Source organism: Anser cygnoides, chromosome 1, assembly GCF_040182565.1.
Source record: "Anser cygnoides isolate HZ-2024a breed goose chromosome 1, Taihu_goose_T2T_genome, whole genome shotgun sequence".
Taxonomy (NCBI): Eukaryota; Metazoa; Chordata; class Aves; order Anseriformes; family Anatidae; genus Anser; species Anser cygnoides.
Genome location: NC_089873.1, coordinates 47,096,493 through 47,103,896, shown reverse-complemented (window position 1 = coordinate 47,103,896; position 7,404 = coordinate 47,096,493). Strand labels below are relative to the sequence as shown.

The following is a 7,404-nucleotide window of genomic DNA, read 5'->3' as shown; positions in this document are numbered from 1 at the left end:
CCTCCGCGCTGCTTTGCTCCTCGCTGCCCCGAGGCACGGGAACTTCCCTCCCTCCCTGCAAGCAAACGAGGCCCAAAAGCACACAGAAAACGAAGCGCAGCGGGGCTGGCTCCCCCCCCCCCCGCTCCACCGGCTGCTCCCCGAGGCTCAGCCCCTCGCTTCCCCACCCCGCAGGGCGCTGCGGGGCTCCGGGCTGCCCCGCACACGAGGTCGAGGCCCGGGGCCCGGTGGCCGGGGCCCGAGTCCGCGGCCCTGCCCGGGGAGCGGCGGCGCGGCGGGCGCAGCCCCGCGGCTCCTCGTTAGTATAGTGGTGAGTATCCCCGCCTGTCACGCGGGAGACCGGGGTTCGATTCCCCGACGGGGAGAGGCGCTGCTGCTCCGCACTTGTTTTTGTCGTTTCGGGCCTCAAGGAGGCGGCCAGAAAAGGGCCGTTCCCGGGGGGCGCCGCTTCCCCCCGTGCCGCTTTTTGTTTGTTGTCGTTGGCGGAGCGGCGGTGCGGGAGGGGCTTGGAGCTGTTGTTTTTTGAAAAAAAATCGGTTGTGGCCTCCCCGTCGGGGAATCGAACCCCGGTCTCCCGCGTGACAGGCGGGGATACTCACCACTATACTAACGAGGAACTGCCATGTTAACGGCGTTCATGGGCACGGTTTTATGGGTAGGACCATCTTCCACCAGCCCCAACGTTTGTAGTGGGGGTCCGGCCAGGGGGCGGCCTCTGGCCGGTAACCGGGCCCCGCCAGCCCGCGTGTGGCGGCCGGCCGGCGGCGCTGAGCTCGACGCCCCCGAGGCAGCGAGAGGCCCCCGCTGCGAGGGGCCGGCAGTGGGGGTGTAGGCGAGGGGCGTTCACGATTCTGCGCGGGAAGCGGGAAAGGAGCCCGTGGCGGAGGGGAGGGGCCGCGGCGGCGGGCTGCGGCTCGGGTCGGTTCGGTTACCGCAGCGGGGGCGGAGGGGGCTTCGCCGGGATGGTCCCCGAAGGTTCGGCCCCGGCCCGGCCGCGGCCTGCGGTGGGCGAGGTGTAAGGCTCTGCCTAAGGCTGCCCAGCAGGACCTCGTGGCGCAACGGTAGCGCGTCTGACTCCAGATCAGAAGGCTGCGTGTTCGAATCACGTCGGGGTCACGTCCTTTTCCTGCTTTTCCTCCCCCGGCCTTAGCCTGCCTCTTGTCGGGGGAAAAGGAAGGACTCGCCGTGCTGTTCGGTTTTGTTTTTAAGGCGGGACTTCAACCTAGGCGCTTCTTTAGGCATTATGGGTGTGCGTACAGGACTCTAACTTCACACGTAAACATGTGTCCAAGAGCTCCACAAAGACGGTGGGAATTATCAGAAAAAGTTGGAAAGATGCACAGAAGGAGGAGTTCTAAACTTTCAGTGGAACTGAGGCCAAAAAAAAAAAAATAAAGAAATCTGGCAGGAAGACGCTGTGTTCGTGCTCCAGCTCACACGAGAAGTGAAAGTGAGGGCGGGCAGCCTGTGGTACAGGGCGGCCCCAGACCTTTGGCACCAGCAACCTCGGGGGCAAACAAAGCCCTGAACTGGGGGAGCCAGGTGAGGAGAGTCATGTCAGGACGTGGTGGCTTTAGGCTACGCCACAGAACAATGTTCCGAGTCGCCATTTCCACACACTGAGGTGCCGAAGGCAGAAAGACACAGAAAATAATTTATTTTGATCTAGATGTGAGATAGTGAGCCCGAGAGCTAGTATTTTTGTGGTTTGGGTGGCCTAGGAAGTTTGACACTTAACGAAATTTCCTTAGGACGGAAACAGAATGGCTTGTCAAAGGCCTGAATTTGAGAGACAAACATGGCAGAGAGATCTAGGTTTGTAAGGATGGTTTATTAGTGTTGTAAACCATGGCAGAAAATGAAGAGAATACACAAGTCTTAGAAACCAAACTCAGCAGAATCATCACACTTTTTTTTAGACACTTTTGTTTTTAAAGCCTAAGATTTGTTCCATATACCCTTAAAGCCTTACACAAATTATGCAGCCTTTTATGTGCTCTGTTCTAGTGTTTTGCTATCATTACTATTATGAAGCTAATACGTGTAGTTTAACCATGATGTCTCTTTTGTTGTAACTTAAATCCAGTACTCATGCTATTGCCAGCATCAATGGCGAACAGTTTATTCCCTTCCTTTTTATAGCTACTTCTTCCATGTTACAAATTTGTTGTGCCTCCCCATAGCTGTCTGTTTCAGACTAAGACCCTGTTTGCTGGGCCTCTAAATGTTTGTATTGCCTGCCTCTGGAGTCTTTCCACGTGAGTTGCATTTTTAAAGTGCCCAGATCTAGACGTAGTATTTCAGTCAACGTAGATTGTACCGGTTCTGAACAGACAAGGAGTGCCTCACATGCTGTGCTGACCGTACATCCGTTTATGAGGTTAGTACCTTTTTTTTTTTCCTTAACAACGTGATATTGTTACTAAGGGTCAGCCTGTTTTCCACCACAGCACCTAGCAACTCCTCTGCAGGGCTGATACAACTACTGCCTTTTCCCTGTCCTGTTCTTGTTAACTCGATTACTCCAGGCTCAATATTTTACACTTATCCCTATTTAATTTCATTCTGTTTTTCTAGATCATTTCCAGTTCTTCAGAATTAATTTGAATCTTAATTTTGTCTGTCAATATAATTACGGTACCTGCGAGGCTCATATAATGTGCAAATTTATACCTATGTTTTCTATCCCATCACACAGATTTTTAATGGAAATATTGTACAGAATGGAATGCATGAATTCTTCACAGCTTTTGCAGAAAATAATTGATATTTTTTGCAGAAATTAGTAAAATATTGACAGTTTTTGCAGCAACCATATACATATATACACACATACGTATATACATATATGTACATATATGTATACATATACCAGTTTGATCTACTCCACGTTTTCCTGGATTGTGTTTGGTCATATTGTGTGATAATTTGAAAGATGCTGGTACAATCAGGGTATGTGTACAGTCAGGGTATATATACAACATATATTGCATGAGCAGACAGTAAGGTTGATCAAAAACTGTTTGGGCCCGGAGGGTAGTGGACTGTGGTGCAATGTCTATGTGGAGGCCAGTAATGAGCGGAATACCGCAGGGGTCAATACTGAATCCAGCCTCATTCAACACCTTCATTAACAATCTGGACAATGGAGTAGAGTGCACCCTCAGTAAATTCACAGACCACATGAAACTGGGGGGAGTGGCTGCCTCGCCAGAGGGCTGTGCCACCATCCACAGGGACCGCGACAGACTGGAAAGGTGGTCTCACAAGAATCTCATGAAGTTCAGCAAGGAGAAGCGAAGAGTCCTCCACCTGGGGAGGAACAACCCCAGGCACCAGGACATGGTGGGAGCCACCCAGCTGGAAAGCAGAAAAGGACCTAAGAGTCCTGGTGGACACCAAGTAGAACAGGAGTCAGCAATGTGCCCCTGCCACTAGTAAGGCTAATGGTATTCTTCGCTGCATTAGGCAAAGTATCGCCAGCAGGTCAAGAGAGGTGATCCTTCCTTCCCCTCTACTCAGCATTGGTGAGGCTGCACCTGGAGCACTGTGTCCAGTTCTGGGCGCCCCAGTACAAGAGAGACATGGACATACTGGAAAAAGTCCAATGGAAGGCCACCGAGATGATCAAGGAACTGGAGCAGCTCTCCTGTTAGAAGAGGCTGAGAGAGCTGGGGTTGTTCAGCCTGGATAAGAGAATGCTCAGGGGGGATCTCATCAAGGTGCCCAAATACCTGAAGGGAGGGTACAAAGAGCCAGGCTCTTGTCAGTGGTGCCCAGTGTCAGGACAAGAGGCAATGGGCACAAACTGGAACACAAGAGGTTCTGTTTGAACACCAGAAAGCACTTCTCCACTGCGTGGGTGACGGAGCACTGGTACACGTTGCCCAGAGAGATGGTGGAGTCTCCTTCTTTGGAGGTCTTCAAAAGCCACCTGGACATCGTCCTGGGCAACCTGCTCTGGGTGTCCCTGCTTGAGCCAGGGGGTTGGACCAAATGACCTCCAGAGGTCCCTTCCAACATCAACCATCCTGTGATTCTGTGATGTAATTCCTGTTCCTTCTGCTCTATTTACAAGGCCCTTTGGTTCATCACAGAAGAGAACTGGCTTGATGTGATTTCCTCTTGGCACACATTTAGTCTTGACCTTATCTGCTAAATGCTTACAAATTATTTTAGTATTTCTAACATTTTTTTTCTCCAAGAATGAAAGATGAGATCAGCTTAGTCATAAGAGTCAATAAGAGCACTTTATTTACCCTTTTCCTAGAAGGTACTTTCAGCTTTACAAGTTTCTGAAGATACCCACTTAAGATCTTGCAGCTGCTAAGTTTCTCAGAATCATACGATGAATTCCCAATATGAAAACATCTGACTTACTTGATTACTTTCTGACTTGTTTTTTTCCTGTAGTAGCCTGGGTTCTTTCCCCTGCAGTGCTAATGGTGTTAAATGCTGTCAAATTATTTAGAAAAGCCTGAATCAGTTAAATGGTAATAGAGAGATATATCCAATTAAAATAAACAGTGTATCCTACCCTGAAAAGAATATGCATATTCTTCATAAACTTTCTAAGATACAGAGATCCCCTGCAGAAAAGTCAGGTGAGGAAAACTAGACCGGATGCATAGTCTGTTACATGCTTCACTGGTCCTACAAAATGTCTTATGTCTTCACTTTAGCACCCATCGGAGAGGAGGATGTAAGAAGTAGTGGCAATCTGCTTGCATTCCTGTTCTGCTGCCAAAGCAGGTGTGCTGCTCCAAGCATTCCAGATTGCTGCCAGATGACACCCCTGGCTTGCGGTGCGGAGTTCATCTGATGCCAATACAGAAGATCTATTAATAGCATCGCCGCTCTCAGGGTGTGGTTTCACCCTGCATCTAATGTGAGGGCAGGCTGTCACACAGAGGTCAGTCTCGCCTTCCCCTCACCATCCCTGCCTGCCCGTTTCCCCCATTCCACTTGCATCACATCTTGCCATTGTGCAGCAACAGCTGCTGGCTCAGCGTGTGGGCCTGGCGGCACAGCTACGAGACCCGACACAAGGCAGGCGTCAGCAGCGCGTGGCCTGGGATGGGATGAAAAGCGTAATTGTCCCTTTCAACAGCAACACACAACTACCAATGATTAGGTTTAATTTTCTGTCAGTTGTTCTTTGGAGGGAGAGCCGTTCTCCCAAAATCAAAGTAATTTAATTCAAAATTAAATGAAAGAATTAATGCTATGTTCAAACTTTGAAATGTCTGAGATCTTGTGACCGTTTTTTCTCCCTCTCAGTTCCCTATTGGTAAAACGGGGATAATAATTCTCTTCAGTCCCATAGATGTACTATCAAGTTGGCTCCATTAATTCTGAGGCACTCGAGTACTCTGCTGTGTATTTGTTTCTACAGTACATGTGCTTCTGTGCTTTTGTCCCTTTTAGCTTTCGAATACTGCATTTTGTAACCTGCCTGATCTCCTAATACAGATTTTTTTTTCTTATGAAATTATTACAAATTAAATATAGACATATAGACAATAACTTAAATTCTCATAAGGTTAAAAAATCTTGGAGCTGAAATAATAGCTCACATATGGTAAATATAGCTTCTGCTTTATCTTTGTCCGTATATGATAAAAATACATACCGCATACATCTTGTTTGGAAATGATTCAGTGCAGGACACTCCTGTGAACTGTCCTTTTCACTTCATTTTTAACTGTCGGTGTACTTAAGTGGAAACTGATAGTTCAGTTTCCATTCCTCATTGATACAGGCCCTTGTCCATCACAACGCCAGTAATAAGTTTTAAACCACCTAGACCATCCAGTTGTGCACTTTTCTTTCCCTGCCTGCATACAGAGGCATACAGACTTCCCACAAAGCTGGACACCCCTGCATTCAGAACAAGGGCAGCCGCCTGCCTGCCTACCACATCAGGAGACCAAGAGTGTTCCCCAGTGGGTGCAGGAGCCCAGCTTGGTGCCCTGGTAAAACCACGTCCTCTGGCAAATTCAGCAAGAGATGTAACTTTCAGTAAGGCATGCTTTTTTTCTTCCTGCTTTGCCATTTCTACATGGATTACATTTAAAAAGACATTTCTGATAAGAATGCTAGTGCTCATAGAAAGCCACATTATTTTTCTAAATTAGCCAAGAAGATGGACAAGCAACAAGTGATTCTAGAAGGTATAGTTACATTACGCCATAATGATTGGGCAACTGCTTATTTTATTTATAGCAATGCTTTCCAGTTTCTATTGCCTTTCTAAGAGGCAGTATTATTTTCATTGTCAAACTCGCTGTACAGCGAGACTGAATTAATGTTTCATATAGGTTTTTTACATTTCATTTAAATAAGGAAATTTCCATATCAACACAGTCTGAGACAAGGGCATGTCCGTAGCACTTCCTTAAATGTCTTTGCCATGAATGGATTTACAGTTTTCACAATTTTAATATGTATTTTGAGGCAAATATCTAACATGAATGCAAATGATACATGCATATTTCACTATGGATTAAATGTTATCAAAAAATTCCATTGAATTTAGGATAATTTTTTGAACACGCAGATAGAGATAACATATTTTGTCAGTGTAGTTTTTATCATCTATCGGTGGCATTAGAGGTTAAGTACCATAAACATGGGGAAACTCTAAGCTAGAAATCTGAGATAATTAAGAGGCATTCAGTCTTCTCATATCAAAGATGACTGTATGACAGAAAATCTTTTCCTCACACTCAGGAAAGCTAACAAATTCCAGACATTTGGGAGGGTTCTACAAAGGAAGGATTTTTGGCTTCTACTTTCAGCATATTTCACATTTTTAGGCAAGCTTACACCCTTTTTCAGCCAATGAAAATGGCTACAGTCTTACACCATTTTCACTTTTTTCCTAAACCTTTTTGTCACCACTTACACTGACAAGAAGTAAAACATGACTACCTGTTTCTCAGGTAGAAGTAGGTATTCGGGTCTGAAAAACGGAACTTGCTGTTAGCAATAATCATTTAAGTACTGAAATGTTTCTCACAAGGCATGGCAAAAGAAGAGTTGTACTCCAGCCTTTAAGAGGCAAATTGTCTAACAGGCGTATGGACCACTTTGTGCTTTTTTCTTTTCCTGTAAAATATTAGAAAGATCTTTCGAGCTGATTCATAACGAACTTATTCCCTTTGAGTGCTGCACTATGCTTCAAAATGAAAGCTTTCTTTCCTTCAAAGAAAGCAAACAATAAAGGCGCAGATCCTCAGCTATATTAAGGTCTAATTGTGGTGTTAGTTGCAGGTTTGCAGGTTACAGTCAGAGACTGGAGCAGGGCTCCCTAGAGCAGGCTGCCCAGCACCACGTCCAGGCAGCGTTTGAGCATCTCCAGAGAAGGAGACTCCACAACTTCTCTAGGCAGCCTGTTTGAGC

General features: G+C 46.7%; 3 non-coding genes across 3 annotated transcripts; 2 read left to right on the top strand and 1 right to left on the bottom strand.

Annotated features, from left to right (window-relative positions):
- Positions 1–293: 293 nt before the first annotated feature.
- TRNAD-GUC (transfer RNA aspartic acid (anticodon GUC)) lies at positions 294–365 on the top strand. The gene has a single exon. It is a non-coding gene; the product is annotated as a tRNA-Asp (tRNA).
- A 179-nt stretch (positions 366–544) lies between these two features.
- Positions 545–616, bottom strand: TRNAD-GUC (transfer RNA aspartic acid (anticodon GUC)). Its single transcript has one exon. It is a non-coding gene; the product is annotated as a tRNA-Asp (tRNA).
- A 428-nt stretch (positions 617–1,044) lies between these two features.
- On the top strand, positions 1,045–1,116 carry TRNAW-CCA (transfer RNA tryptophan (anticodon CCA)). Its single transcript has one exon. It is a non-coding gene; the product is annotated as a tRNA-Trp (tRNA).
- The last annotated feature ends 6,288 nt before the right edge of the window (positions 1,117–7,404 follow it).